Here is a 16,684-nt window from a genome sequence, read left to right on the forward strand (position 1 = left end):
ATTGTACATAAACTTGAGATTTTCAAGTGCTTGCTGACGTCATCAGATTAAAAAATACGCGTAATACTCAATGGATAAAAGCTTTACATTTTTGATTCTCTTAACGCTCGTGCTCTCTTCTCCTATGCGCGAACATTATATGTAGTGTATTAGATTTAAAGTTGTGGTCAATAGAGAGTAAAAGGTGAAATTCAAATTATTTTCTCATCACTCTAGAGAGAAGAGTTCTTTCTCTCTCTCTCTCTCTCTCTCTCTCTTAACTCTCTCTAGAGAGTATAGTGTTCAATTATTACTATTATTATTATTATTATCACTGTTATTATATTTTTTTCTTTTTATATCCATTACTAAGGGATGGAGTTTGACGAACATTCTTATCAGAACAGTTCCAGCCCTACGCTTCACTCCATAAACTGGCCATTGTAAGATTCTAATCAATTTAGTTATTTCAACACATCCATTCATTCGTCTGCTCGCCATCCGTTTATTTATGTGTCCGTATGATTACCAATCGTTCGTTTATCTAAATGTCCGTGTGTTCGTTATTCGTCCCACTACGCTTATGACCGGAAATCGTATATTGTCCCATGTGTTTTTGCTTTAATTGCATAAATTATACGTCCACGATATGCTTACAATGAACACGAAGCTGTACTGGCTGATTCGATAAGTGAATAAAGGAAAATTCAATCGCGAAAATTCAATCACAATTTTTTTACATTTCCAATCGACTTTATTGAAGCAAATCTGAGGCGATTTGATTGAAAACGTATTGCCTTCTTTCCAGTGACATCATTCGACAATCATTGTGGAAATTTTGCGCTTTCTGGGAAAAAAGTTGTTCCATTTTCATAGGCCACCTATGAAGATCATTAAGACAACCTTGTAGGAGAAAAGCAAATGCGATTTGGAAGGGCTAAATGAATGCATCGCTACCTTATAGAACAGATCCCCCAATTTATGCCTAGCCATTAAAGATTTACGTTGTTCGATATTATCGTGGTGGAAGATGAGCAATTCTGGAAACTTAACTTGAATTTCGACCGTTAACAGGATTAGTTGTTGACCGTAGAGAACGAAATCGGTCTTATTGCCTGGTTGCAGCAGCTCACCATACGACGACTTAAATACAAAACGTTACCTCAAGTGGTGGCAAAACCGGTCTTTTCTACGGTTTATACGGCTTGTCCATTTGAACTATGGCCATTTTTTGTGCGTTATTACTGCATGTCTCGATGTTCCGTTGTTACACCAATCATTCACGCAGAAAAATGCAGTTGTTTTAAATATGTCACATTAAGAAGGAGACGAAAACTTCTTTTTCGAAACTTCGTTTTGCTGAATGCTTCGCTCCGCAACGCTCTCGACGATTTTTCTCGATGCTTTGGAGAATTTCATTAATTTTATCAATGACTGATGACTAGAGCGTGGCCCGAACAAAAACTAGAAAACCATTTACTTGCCACATTTGAACACTACGAACTTTTTCTCATGCTCAAAAAGCATTATCGCCTTGATCGATATATATATATATGTACATAACGGGTTATTTCTGAATTTTAGCCACTTTCATAAGTTAGTTACCTTCGGGGGATTTAAAAAATGTCAGAAGGATGTTAACATTAGTTGTCCAACTGTCTGTTCGAGAGAAGGCTACAGACTTTTCCTCGACCCAATAACATCCATCTATGTGGATCAGAATCATGTACATTGATATTTATATTTAGGAAGAGAAGAGAAATGCATTCAATCCACTGAATTTCCAAACACCAATAGAATTCGATTCACTCTAAGAAAATTGATATCTGCAACAGATACGGCATGCATTCACATGACTTCTGTTGGTAAATACTGATTTTAATCGGTCGAGCAGGGCTTTGATGTTTGTCACATTTTATGGAGAACATTGAAGTAGCAGATGTTCATATTCTATGAAAAGATGCTAACGATGTGCAATTGAATTGGTGTATGCCACATTTACCGCGGTAATCATCTGCTGATGATTGTTGCCTTTAATCGATGACCGGTAGTTTGTTCAAGCAGTGCTTCGTTTTTTATGATGATACCCAACAAAAAATTTACCGGAAAGCATTAAGGCGGCAGATGTCTACCTTCACGGAATTCATATTCTATGGAAAGATGACAACCATGCGCAGCTGGAGATTGAATAAATTATTTTTTTTATCATTCTATTAAGGGAAAGCATTATTCTTATTCTCTTCTTGATAAGAAAGACCAATAAATAGAATGTCTATTTGCACATCTTTAGATAGCAGAAGCTTGTTTAACACATGAGTTCACTTGAAAATGAATTAAATGCAGTGCAATGTGCAATTTTTGTTGCCTTGGAAAGTTAATATTTATTAAATGGCTTTGCGAAACAAGACACGCGAATTTCTTTCGTAAACTTTCGCTCGCTTTCTCACTTATTCCATTTTCTTTATGAAGCAAGTCTTTTAGAAAGTTTCACTTTACTTACTTTTTGTAAAATGAAACTTAAAAGATAACTCAAGTCTTCTGCAGATGCAACCTAAGGTAACATGAAAATTATTGAGTAAAATACATTGGTGAACAATAATGGTTAACAGCGGCCCTTCAAATGCCTCTATTTAGTTATCTCGGCGCTTACATATATACACTTTGGGTGATTGTAGATAAAAAAAAATAAAAAAAACAACGAAATATTCACCCACACGCCATGAATAATAAAGATTAACGAAAAAAATGTTTACATTTATTGTCGTTGTTGTAAAACGTGCGGTAGCTCAACGGAAATGAAAGCAAAAAAGAGTAAACTTTATATATGCGATTTAATAGACCGAATCTTGCACACCGACCTACCACAATCAAAACATTTGTCCTTTATAAGCTACAATATCTCAATCCCAATACTTTAAGCTAAGCAGTATATTCTAAGGAACTCTCTGTGGACTCTTATACACAGTTGTTTTTGCATTAATTTTGGTATTCCAAGGTCATAAGAAAACGTTCCCGCGATCAGTTTATTATAAAGCAGGATTGTTTAATTCGGTAAACCACACACACAAACAGATGCCTCGTATGGGGGTGTATACGAAAACGCCCCTTTTCAGTTTTCTTATAAAGCAAGGTTGTTCAGTTCCGCAAACCACACAGAAAAATTTCCTTATGAGTTGTAATGATTCTGTCTTGTCGCTCAGAATGCAGTATGCTCTGTGACTAATATTTAATGTTAAAATAAATGAGTTGATGCTGCTCTCACTATATAGAAGATAAGAGATCTCCTTTTAAAAGTGGCGATTCATCCCTATCTGTGCAGTAATTAAACTCATGGCATATGTCCAAGTTATCCCCCTCTTAAGCGCCTCTACATCTACATCTACGAAGCTAATCACTATATTTCAAGGCACAAACCTTGCTCGCAAGACAAATGTAAAACGTTTATCATCACAGAGAGTTCGTCCGTCGTAAAAACTATCCGCAATCCTTTAAATTCGAGCAGGAGCAACATGAACAAAGCAAGGAGTACCATTACCACTTACAGAGACTAAATTGAAATTTTTTGGGTAAGCAATAATGGCGGTCTCTTTAAAAAGGAGCGAACAAACCTAGCAGGCAAATTCGCAGCTTCGACACCTTTAACGGAAATATGGAAAAGTTTGATCTTCGAAAGTGTATTGGAGAAAAAAAAGTTAAGAGTTAAAGAGGAAAATGAGAAAAAAAATCGACAAAGATATAATCCACCTCAGTCCCACTCCAATCCTAATCTAATGAGCGTTGAGAAAATCAAGACTAAAACATTTGGTCATCCTATTGTATCCCAGGAATGGGTCCTTAAGAATTCTGTTACTCCAGTACTACTCATTGCGTGTACCCATGTGTTATAAATCGTGCGATAAATTTAGCATCCTTTGCTGATAAGTGTAAAGCAATTTTTTACATTTTGTATTTTTGTAGAATATTGTCCGTAACCATTTCGGATAAAATATGTATACGTGTTATTAATTCTTGTGCTTTTTTTTTTTTGCTGCCTTTTTTTTTTCGTTTTGCAACGAAACGAGGATTAATTCACGGCTACTTCCAGGTTGTATAAAAATGAAACGTTCTAAAATAAACTTTATGGTTTCTGGTTTAAATGTGTGTGCTTTAATCCTTTAAAACCATTACATAATTCACTTAGCAAAAGGTTTACTTAGCGCTTTCTCTTACACCAATGTACACGAAGTTATAAAAAGGCCAGCGTAAGTAATTGTTTTTTTCAAAAGATGAATTTTGTGTTGTTGTTGTTGTTATATCTTTTCTCTTTTCTTTTAATTACAATTTTGCAAAAATCCACTTACTCAGCACAGCACTGCTTGTAACACTTGGAAATAAAACTTCTAATATTATTTGAGCCTTTGCTTAGCGTTAAAAAGTCTAAAGTAGTAACAGATTTAGTAAACAAATCCGTTTAAAATGATTAAAAAGAAAAAAAGGACCGCTGTTGGAATTGTCTTGAATTTTATAGTAAGCATCATCAACCTGCTTACGATAAGTGATTTTAAAAGCAGGAGACGAAGGCACTCTTGTTTACTGCGTTGGTCGTATATCGTAGCATACTACGCCGCGTGTCGCAGCATATCGTATATCGTAGTATATTGTGTATCTTAGTATATCGCGTGCCAAAGCATATTGCATACCGTACCGCAGAACGCTTATCGTACTATATCGTATATCGCAACATATCGTAGTTTACTTAACCTATGCTTATCAATCGATTCTATGCGATTTGACGTCACAACCAAACCTTAATTGTTCGATTCGACATAGCTATCAAAATCATTTCAATCAATTCGATTCAGTTAATGTGTCATAATATCTGCTGGAAATTCAAAGAAATATATTTTCTTTTGAATTTAATCACTTTTTTGTATTTCCGATTACAAATACTCTTTAATACTTTAGTATAACTTTCATTATAAATAATTACATGATATTTTTACCCGCCGGGTAAATTTTTGTAATACATGGCATATTCTGTATTAAATATCATTGTAAGTGAATTAATTTAATTAATGCATATTAATAAATAAATAAATGAATTGTTATAATTTTGAATTTCGTTAGGAATATTAAATTTCATTATTTACGAAGAACATTTTTATATCGAATGCCTAAGGGATTTTCATTGCTTTTTAAAGCTCTCAGGGAAGAAGACATCACTCCAGTGAGTGACGCATGACTTCACCAAAGGATGAACTTCATCTTCTAAGATGCTGTAATGATAAGTCACATAAGCAAAGATATCCACCAAGTCATTAATTTTAGAGAACGATTTCCATGTATTTTTAAATTATTAAAAATTTTTTAATTATTTTAAAAAAAATTTAAAAAAAAATGTATGCAAAGGATTTGTTCGTGAAAACCCGAATAGGTGAGAACACTTACAGGAACGGATAGACTGAATGTACTCAACCTTAGTTTAATGTTAACACAAACGAGCAATGACGACTGCAGCCTTGCGTTCACTTCTAAGCACAGATTCTACTCAACGTAAATTCAAATCAATCTTTTTTAAAATAAAATGTGTTTACCTGGACGAATATAGCATGGGTTACGTGATAATATTTTTTCCATCTTCTCATCATTCCTTTTCTCTAGATTCCATTTATCAAAGCCGACCCTTTAGCAGAATATTCAATTCAGAAATTTCCGAAATCTTTTATTAAAATTTATTCGCAATTGCAGCCATTTTTATGTGGATCAAAGCCGGTCTTCGATTTTTGGAATTGTGCTAACCTCCTTGCGTTTCTTATTACAAAGTTCGGAGCGGCCTAAGTGTTCCATAATGTTTCTCTGTCAATAAGGAAAAAGAACGCCAAAGCAGAGAAAGCAGCGAGCAGTTGTTTTGTGATCTAATGATCTCGTAACTTGGCATTTGCGGGGAATTGTCGAAAGGCTTTGTCAGTAGCACGTGAACAGTTAGCTCGCGTAGTACAAAATACTACACAAGGAACCTTCTTGAAATGAATCAATGGGTGTTAAAGAAGCCGTGCTCTATTAGTCACATAGCTTGAGAAAGTTTTCTATTAAAAAACGATATAGTCAACGGATGAAAACCAAGTTAAGCCAGATGCTGATCCATGGCATTTAGACAAATTTTTCTCCTGTGAACTACACAGCGTAGGCGATTTATTCCGAATCCTCCCGTAAAACAAACTCGTTTCCCTCTCCGATTATTCTCCAAAAATAACAATTGTTAGACCTATGCCATGTTCAACGAATTAGTGACAAATTCTTTTCCACTTTTTCGTGGACTTCGTTCATACTAACTAAAATGCTGAACATGTATTATGGGTTCTTGCAAAATTGCTTTTCTGTTCTAATAATCCACGCAGTACATTAAACAATGTTTGTGTCGCATATAATATACATGTGTGTATTTAACATGTGTTATGTCTTAGATGTATTTTTCATGGCGGCCTATTTCTTGTAAGCATCTGTAACATCATGTAACAGACCTAATACACATAACGTTTTGTATTCAAAATAGGCAAACACTTTAAAACCGTGTTCAACGTAAACAACAACAATTTCAAATGATGTATTCACTGGTTAAAGCGCAACAATGTTATAGAGACTGGTCGGAATTTAAAAAAAATTTTTCTCGTTATAAGGTAAACAAATATCCTCCAGGAAACAAGAATAATAATAAAATAAAGGAATAAAATTCGCAACAACCGAAAGCAAATTCGTTTCAATGCATTTAGCTTGGAAAGCAAATGCGTTTTTAATGATTACACGAAAATAATAGTAACCTGGCCCTTGGACGTCGAACAATGCAAAGGAAAATTTTATTTAAAATATTTCACTTACTTTTTATTACAAAATAATAAATTTTATAAAAACATATTTACTTCATATTCATTGTATTCACATTTCGAAAATTTAACAGAGAGTATACTCGTTTTGAATAGTTAATATAAAAATTCCTTTTACAATAGACATTGTATTAAATTTAAAAAAAAAAGTGAAGTAATTTTCAATAAAGATTTTTTCATTATTACTCTTATACCCTGAGCCATGGTATGGTGCAAGGATATAATAAGTTTGTGGCAGGGTAAGTTTGTAGTGTGATAAGTTTGTGGTTGCCATCTTCTATCATTTTCTGAATCGATTTAAACTTGTTTGTCTGTCCATAATCCACTATTCAGATTTGTCAGATCCTGAATCCATTCGCTCGTGGTTGCTAAAGGTAGCTTTTAACTTGTCAACCGTATAAACGGTGTTCCAGTTCATAACAATACTGCTTTCTACTCCAAGTCCTTATACAAAGAACAAATGTCCCTTTTAGGTAGTGGTGACCTAATAAGACGAACACGTTCAATTAAATTAGTTTACAAAGTTGGGAACGTTACCAAATTAATACTACAGGCATTTACAATAGCGTAACGGTATTTATACTCTACGCATCTTGACACACTATATATATCAATTGTAGGATTGTAGGTCATTTCGTGAATCTGTTTAGGCTTGTCTGTCTGTCCGTCGTTTTAGTATGAGAAATTCGTTAGGTGCAAAAATTTGCAATTTTCAAAATTTCTCCACAAAGAGCACTGAGAAGAAATTGATGTGAAAATTATGGTTCGGCTGGGCCAGCTTTTTGAACCTCCTCTCCTACAATCGTTGATGCGAACAGTAAGCCTTTATAGCAAAAGACTCTAGATTTTCATATTTTATAATGAAAACTTTCCCATCAAAGCAACTTGCACGAAATTTAGGCCCAATTTTTTGGACCAGACCTCTTATAATGATTTTCTTGGGTACAAAAATGGCAACAAATTGTAACTTGCTGTACTTTATAATGGAAACAGTTGAAGAATAATAAGATTTTTAGGAAGAAAATTAATTTTGGTCACGTTTTTGCTTATCTTCCTGCACTATCATAAGAAGTAAGTCTTTATATGGAGTTGTAGAGTATTTCTTGATATTTTATTGCGAAAATTGCGAGGACTTGTGTCGGCGTGGGGGAGAAATGGTGTAGTTTCAGTCAGCCTAGGACGAGTATAATCTTTTTAATTGTCTGTCATTAGTTTTTTAAGAGATAAAGAAAATATTCAATATATAATAATTACATTTTTAAGAAAATCAAATATTTTCCCTTTTATTGAAAATAAATTTATGTATTCTTTGGTAATACTGCCATATAAGAGAATACATTAGAATTTATTGCACACATTTCTAAGTAACGCATATACGTTAGAATAAACTTTGAAGGTTCACAAAACAACAAAAATAAATTTCCAAAATCCATATATATATATATATATTTATGTATGTCAATATATATTGATGTCAATATTGCCTAAATATAATGCTGTATTTCAGGAACGATAAATACAAATATTTTTTTTTGTTGCATGACCAATCACTCAAGGAATGTTGCCTAAATGTGTAGTACGGCAATGGATAGAGAGAAACGACTACAAAGAGAAAGCGACAGAGTGTGAACGCAGCCTAGTCAATACACCCACTCTTTTTTTACACGATATAATTCTTAGAAATCCATGCAAAGAAAAAATCGTGTAAAAAAATACAAATGATGTATGGTAACCTTATTGACACGGTCCATAACTTTAAACAATCGTGCAAGATGGCAAAACTCTATATATATTTTCAAAAAACCGCTCAAAAAAAGTAATGAAATCCATATTACATACATATTCACAAAATAATAATCATTCATTTTTATTGAAAAAAACAAATTAAAAATTGAAAATTCAGTCCTTAAGTACAAACAACATAAAAAAATTGATCTTGAAATTACGAATAAAAGTCGATTTTTAAAGTATACATCGCTACTTGGTAACAAGTGTAAAGGTTTTTACGGGCTGGACCAAAAATCCTATCATCAGCAGATATGTCGGTTATGTCTAGCACATCTGTCGAGTTGGATTCAAATAAAGAATTACGTTCGTCATTAACAGCTAAGTAGAACAAATCAATAATAAATATGTTGGCATGAACCGACTTGTATTTCGTTGCGGTACACATACGTTTCTATGAGACTCAGTCAAAATTAGAATTAGAAATAATTTTTTGTTTTTAGATTCATTCTAGAAAAGTGTATTTGCTCTGATTGGTGAACCGTGTTATTTTGAGAGCGTGTAGAAAGATACCGTGTAAAAAAAGAGACTTCGTAGTCTCTTTCTCTCGACTGTGCGAAAAAACAAATGTATGAAAATCTTATGATAAAATATTAAACTTGTTTTCTAAGTCTGCTTTGGCATCCGACTCTGCTTCCGCTTATTTGTCTATCGGTCTGTATGTCCGTCATACGTATTCCTCGATCATAAGCATGCATTTGGTGTTAAAGGAAATTGAAAAATTACAGCAATTTTCAACAGTCTTTTATCAAGAACCTATGCTACGCATCGGGCTGAAGTTCAGTTCGAATAGCTTATCTAAAACTTCAGAGAAAATCTATACAAACGTACAATTGAGCAAAGCATGGCAACAACCATTAAGACTATGGATGTTTACAATTTGCTGTATGATGGATACATTCTTCTTACCCTGTAATCACTGTAATCGCAAGAGTTATTGCGGTTCCACGTCATTTTAGAAATATCCTCTATGTAACTTTAGGCTCTTAAGCAAGGGTAGGCTTCCATTTCTTTGTGCCTAAGTTGCCAGGAAGCAAGGACTGCATTCATTGATATCTAATCAATTCTTGGGCATTGTTATGCTGGGACTTATGCACACACATTACTACTATCTTCCCCTTGCTCGATCCGTTTTTCAGAACGAAACCAAAAAAGATGATCATGACTAAGACATGTAACAAGATCAACGCTCTTGGTTTTTTTTGTCGTGACTAAACGACTTCTTCCTCACCAAATTTAAATTAAAAAAGGGGAGCCACGGCCTGGTATTAAATACATTAGACCACATTCAGTGGTGAGCATGTAAAGGCTTTTCAAAAAATTAGGCCGATATAAGGAAAGTGGTCGAAGAAGTAGTGCTATCCGAACCATTGTCAAAAGCTCTCGTCAGTGTACCAAATTTCATCAATATATCTGAAAAATTGCGTCTTTTAAGTTGAACACAAGAAAACAAAACGGACAGGCGGACAGACAAGCTTTGATCAATTCAGAATGTCATTCTTTGTGTTTGATTGATGTTAAAAAAGTTACGTCTACCTCAAGCCGTTCTGTGTTTTGCACACATCCCTTGTATCGCAACTGTTCTAGGATATAAAAATGATTATCATAAGTTTATCAATGCTAATATAAAATAACCTATTTATGCATCGTCTTCTCTTTTTCGATTACCTAAAGAATTCAAGTAAGCATTGTTATGGCAGAGGCATCCCTTTCGTAGCAGCAAAAGCTACGTGATATGTTTATTTGCTTCTGTAAGAACTATAATAATATTTTTGCGTTTTTAGTTCATATGCTCTATCGCCCACCTCATCTCCCAACAACCCTTTTGTCTCACTCTCACTCTCTCTCTCACTCTACGTCCATTCATATGCTTATTTCATTCGTTGTTCTATCTATTTTTCTTAACAATAATTGTCTTATTCTCTTAGGCAACGGAAACTCTAAACTATATATATTATAAAATAAAAAAAAAAAGAAGAAGAAGAAAAAAATTCATACCAACTACAGCAAAAACACCCATTAACACGTTTACTCTGTATTGCGTACACATTATCGCAGAAACGTTGCGCTTATGCATTTCTTATGCAATGTAATGATTAAAAAACTTCTTACATTACTTATTACGTACAGGATTGCGCGCAGCAAATAACTTCATCACAATATTACAAGAAAAAATTTTCTTAAAAGAAAATTTCTTAAAAGAAATTATCCATGAATTCTCGTTTACACTATCGATTACATTTGTTATACAATACCAAGCAGTGAAATGTAATCTGGATAAACTTTATTACACGGCATATATAATATATGATATGATATAACAAGATGCATTATATATAATATCGTATATGATATTTATTAAAAAATATATATAATAAGATAGATGTTACATATAGTGAGATAGACGTTAGGTGACTTGCTATACATGTGAAATGATATATTTAATAGGGTAGATGATATTATATACGATACATTCGTTGGCTATAAGCCGATCAGAAATAGCATTTTAATGCTTTGTCTTCTCTCGGCTATCGATGTTTGCAGACGTGTTCTAGGTACCAATCAGGATTTTATTCAAGAAATTTTTAAAGTAGACAAGTTATAATTGCGTCATCTTGCATTTTAATAGAAGGCGAGCCTAGAAAAGCAAATTTTCCATAGTTTGGTATCGAATAACCCATGGATTGACTTTTTTTTTGGTTTTCAAACCAAAAGCTTAACATTTTCTTAGCTTAGTTTTAAGATCCTAATCGTGACTCGACCAATAGACAGATTTAGAGGCAAACCGATGCGGAGACATGATTAAACCGATTCCACTATTCGCAATGGGTAAAAATTTTTGGCATTATACTTTGTGGGACCTTCGATGCGCGTACATCTATAGAAACGTTTGCTTACGTTTTATTTTTTAACACGATCCAGTCGTTTAAGGGTACCTCCTCTATGTGAGTAAAACCACAACAATCAGAAACAAGTGGGCAAAGAGTAACAGATCGGAAGTGATTAGTGCTTAACGGGTTGCGTGAGTAACGGGTAGGTGTTATACCCTTACCGACTGAGCCTATGACCAAGTATGTTCTACCGCGCTCAGTTTTGAACTCGTGAACATTGAGTTCGTAGTTATGACTCTCATCTAATCGGTTAGTCGGTGTGGACTTATAAAACTCCCACTCTCTAGTAGATATAAAACAAAGCACGGTGTACTCGGTTTAAAGCGATTTTCTTGACGATTTTTTAAGCAATGGGTGAAGAAAAATCAAGTACTTCTAAAGTAAAAATAGCAAGAAAAATTGCCTGGATGTTGGGCTTGATTTCGAACGTCTTTCGGAAGACATTCTCGTTTCCTTTCTTTTTTTATAAGCTTATAAGTTTGCAAACTCGTACAAAAGTGGGTAAACCATAAACTTTTAGTAATGAAAATAAAAATAATTTTTTTTTTTTTTTTTTTGTTATTTTACTTTAAGAAAAATAATCTAAAGATTATAAGAGAATCTGTCGGTATATGTATGTGCTATTTATAGGTGGTAAAGGAGGCCAAAAGTGTGTTAACGACAATTCAGTAAAAATGATTTTATACGACATCACATATATCAAACTAGTTGATAGCCTGTTGACAAAATGTCATCATAAATTTTGTACATGTTTTTGCTTGATGATGTTCGTTTAACGGAGAACTATTGTAAAAAAAAAAAATGTTTATCAAGAAATCTTCATTAAGAAGTTTTTTTTTTTTTGGCAATTTTAGTGCACTTTACATAAAGTTTGACACTGATGGAAACGGAAAACTTATTGGGTTAAAAAAAAAAAAATTACCAGTGACAATAATTTTATTACAATAAAATGAGATAAAAATTTTATCATTTTAATATTTTCAACAAAAATTCGAATAAAAATACTTTACCTAAGAGATCTAAAGAGGAGAGATTAAAACTTGACTCCTTTAACAATCACAGCTAAAAGTATTTACGAGTTTACAAATTCTTGATAAACGTATTTTTATAGATTTCATTTTAGGGTGTTTTGTATGTACTAGTGAAAGTATCGAAACAATACCTCCCGTCTCTGAAGCTATGGCATTTATGGCATTAAATCAAACCGAGTCAATTGTTTATTAAAATTCTTCTTTGACGCTGGCGAAATTGATTGTAAAGTACATTTATATTTAATTATTACACACTACACTACACTTATGCTGCAAGGGTATATTCAGCTTGTCTAGATGTATGTAACACTCAAAACGACTTGAGATGGAGCCAGCTTTTAATAACTCTGATCGATTCAGAATCAGTTTCTAAATTGACCTAAGCTTTTCTCTTCGTCTGTCCATCTTGTTGTCTTGTATTCAACCTACAGGCTGCAGTTTTGGAGATATTGTGATGAAATTTGATACAAGGACGTACTTTTCAACGAGGACGAACGCTATTGAAAATGTGGCTAAATAGTAGTATTTACGCGTTCCAAACTGGTGTGAAAACTTCACCTTTCTCTCGTATAACCATTTCTACGGAAATGCAAGCTTTGGGGTCAAAAGGTCGCATTTCCAATATTTCATGGTGAAAATTTGCTCGTAATAGTAAATGAAAAAAGATAGAAATTTTCCTTACCGTATTTGGACCGCGCATGTCTTTTTCTGGATACCACCGCATATAAAGACTCTCACGATATGTAAACCCTTATAAGCCAAATGATGAAAATTGGTTTAACATAGTAACTAAATAGAAAAATTAAATGGATCTAACTGAAACCACATCGGTCTGTTTTTTGCTCCCATTCTATATAAGATATCCCATGAGTAGTACGTCCTTCAGAAAAAGGGTCAATTGTTAATATTTTATGATGAAAATTAAGTCGTAGTTGCGTTTCAGAAAAAGATGAACGGTAGGGAATTTGAATCAAATAGGTCTATTGTTTTGGACCCCAACTATCACGAAACACAAACTTGTATATAAAGAGAAAATCTAACCTTCCAATGTTCGGGCTTTGGTAACAATTACGGCTTTGCGTGCAAGTAATGTGCACTTTTTGGGGTATTACTACAACAACGAGCGAATAACTCTACTAGGCGAAGTGGTATAGGATGTGTAATAGTTGGCGTTGCCCGACTATAATGTTGTTACTTGTTTTTTTTTTTTCTCATGTTGGTACACACGTCCCCAACATATATGGACATCATCAGCCGTCTTCCACTCATCGTTTGTTTTTGACAGATGTAAAGACAAGACAAGTTTCGGTGTGTTTGATGATATTTTGTCACTGTATTAAATTTTGTGTGAAAATAAAGTTACGTGCCCTAACCCGCTTAAACTCACTTCTTTAAAGACTGTGGCATTTTGTGAGTCTACTGTGAGCAAAAAAGAATAAGCTTATAAGCGGTATCAACTCTTCGTAGAAGGAATAGGTGCAATTGGCGATGCCCAGATAGCTCAAAGCTACCACAACCGATGAACACTTTGAAACAGTGAAGAAAACTGTTCTGGAACATCATCGCATTACTATTAGATGAGTTGCTAAGGATTTCGGCATATTGGTTGGCTCACGGCATGAAATTTTTTGGAATGTTATGGGCATGAAATTTGTGACAGTGAAGTAAAATTTTGACTTTGTTTGCTCGTAATTTTTGGCTAAAAACAACATAAAAATTAAGCCCCCTGCGGCTTCTTTCTGTTGCCAAAACCGAAAGCACTCGTGGAAAGGGGGAGTCTTCCCATAATTAAGGGAACAAAGATCGCATCGCTGGAGGAGCTTAAGGCCATGCCAAAAAGCATATGACAGAAGTGTGTCAAGCACTGGAAAAGCGCGGACGCAAGCGGAATTACTGCGAAGGGGACAAAATAGTTATTGATGAATATACAAATATTTTTTTCACCTTTTTTCTTGTTTTCGAACATACCTCGTTCGTGCACTTCTCCAGCAGAAGTTTTTAGACAAATTAAATTAAATTAAGTTTAAGCAGACGACGACAGCACATTAAAATGGTTTACGGCTTTCGCAACAAAATTTGAACGCTTCCCTGCTTTCGTTTGAAAGCATAAAATTACTAAAACACCGTCAAAATTATTCAAACTTTTTATCGTGCTCTTGAACATTTCAGAAAACGGATGCGGTGTTAAAACTCTTTAGAAAATAATAATAATAAACTCTTTTCCTCTGTTTATTTCTCATTAGAGACGCATATCCAAACCCACAACCACACATAACGGTAATGGAAAAATTCTATTTAAAAAATAACATAAAAATTATTATTAACAGCCACAATCGAGGCCATAATAAAAGGAAAGAAAGAAAAAAAAATGCTTTTCCATAAAAGCGCAATCAAATGTCACCAACGATTGAACGCACAGAGGAAACAAATGAACATTTTATGAAAAAACAAAAAAAAACAAAAAAACAAAAAAAATGTATTTCAAGAACATTTCTATTAAATTTTAATAAAATTTACTTCAAGCATCGTTACGCCATACTATGAAAACAAACAAATAACCTAACTGAACGTAATGGTATATATATATATTCGTATTTTTATGTGTGTGCGTTTGTGTTAGTAGAGGAAATTGCATTTTGAAAATTTTATGTTATGTTTACTTCCTTCTTCTATTTTTTTTTTTATTTTTGTTTCTTGTTTCTACTTTTCCTGTATATTTTATCGGCTTAGCTCAGCTAAGTGGTGTAATTAACAAGAGCTGTCTCGGTGCTCCATTCCAGGTTCGAAATTCGAACAGAAACGAATTAGAAAGGCGACCAAGGAAAATGCACAAATATAAATAATAAATTTTCTTGCCATAGTAGGTGTGGGTGTTTGGAAAGATGTTGTTGTAAACTTGTTAAATATAAAATTTTTATTACTATTGCGGATCGAAATGTATTTTTAACGTTCGCTTAGTAAAATTGAACATTTATTAACAAAGCAAAAAAAATAGTCTTAGTAATAATAATGTTAAATAGTATTGTCTTCGCAGACTTGTCGTATGCTTCTTTGCTAAAATACGAAGTTCGTGGCAAAGAGACGAGTGGTATTTTAAAGCCAGTGTGCCATATCGGAGCATCTCAGCTCAGATAGAAGATAAGCTGTCGATTCAGACCAACGGTAAATGAAGTGGCGATGTCTGATGGACAGACCGGTGCATACTTCAGCGCGCACGGTGTTTCGATTGTGGGACTGACACCCTTTTTTGCCGTTTTTTCTGCAATGACTTATCCCATTTCATTAGTTATTGCTGACAGCCTTCCCTGGTATGCTTTTGTTAAATTTGAACAGCATCACAGTCAAGTGATTCTTTCAAATGTAAGCACATTGCGTATTTGGCTCCGTCCTTGGGAAGTCTTTTCGGTACATATTTAAGAACTCCTTAAGGCCTTCAAAAATTGTATTAAAATTTCGGAGCGTAGTATTAGATTTTCGGATCGTAGTATCACAACCGTATTGAACATGTTTTATGGATAACATAGCATATACCAAAAGCAGTTGTAGAAGTATACATATTTCGGCAACGTCCTTGAGCACGTTTACAGACATTCCAACGACTACGATGTGCGGGCTTTACATATTAGAAATAGATTTTCGAACCTTCCTCGCGATTGGATTCGGAAAAGCATATTTCTCGAACTTATTTCTTGTAATCGCTTACCTTTCCTTGCTTCAATGCTTTCTGGGTTCTGGCAACAATCAAAGTTTGCGTGCGTTTTGTGTGAGGGAATCGTACAATATCGTTATCGGCGGCAAAGACCAAGCTCTCCTTATATTTCAAATTGGACTTTTTTGATAAGTTAAAGGCGATGGGCATAAAATATCCAACCACAGCTTCACTTTCAGTTCATCCATCTCCCGTTAAGGTTTTTCGCAAATGGGACAAGAAAAGTGAAGCTAGCAATCTTTGATCTCCTTTAGTTCGATTTTCTCGCGGCTCTAGCTGTGTACACTTCCATGAAGTAGTTCATACGCTAGCGTGAGGCCCAAAGCAATATTTTGACATTTGAATTCTTAGTATTATCCAATAGAAAATAGTATGTGCATATACATATATAAATATATATATATTTGTGCCTGTGTGTATATTGTGCTT

Source organism: Glossina fuscipes, unplaced genomic scaffold (assembly GCF_014805625.2).
Source record: "Glossina fuscipes isolate IAEA_lab_2018 unplaced genomic scaffold, Yale_Gfus_2 27, whole genome shotgun sequence".
Taxonomy (NCBI): Eukaryota; Metazoa; Arthropoda; class Insecta; order Diptera; family Glossinidae; genus Glossina; species Glossina fuscipes.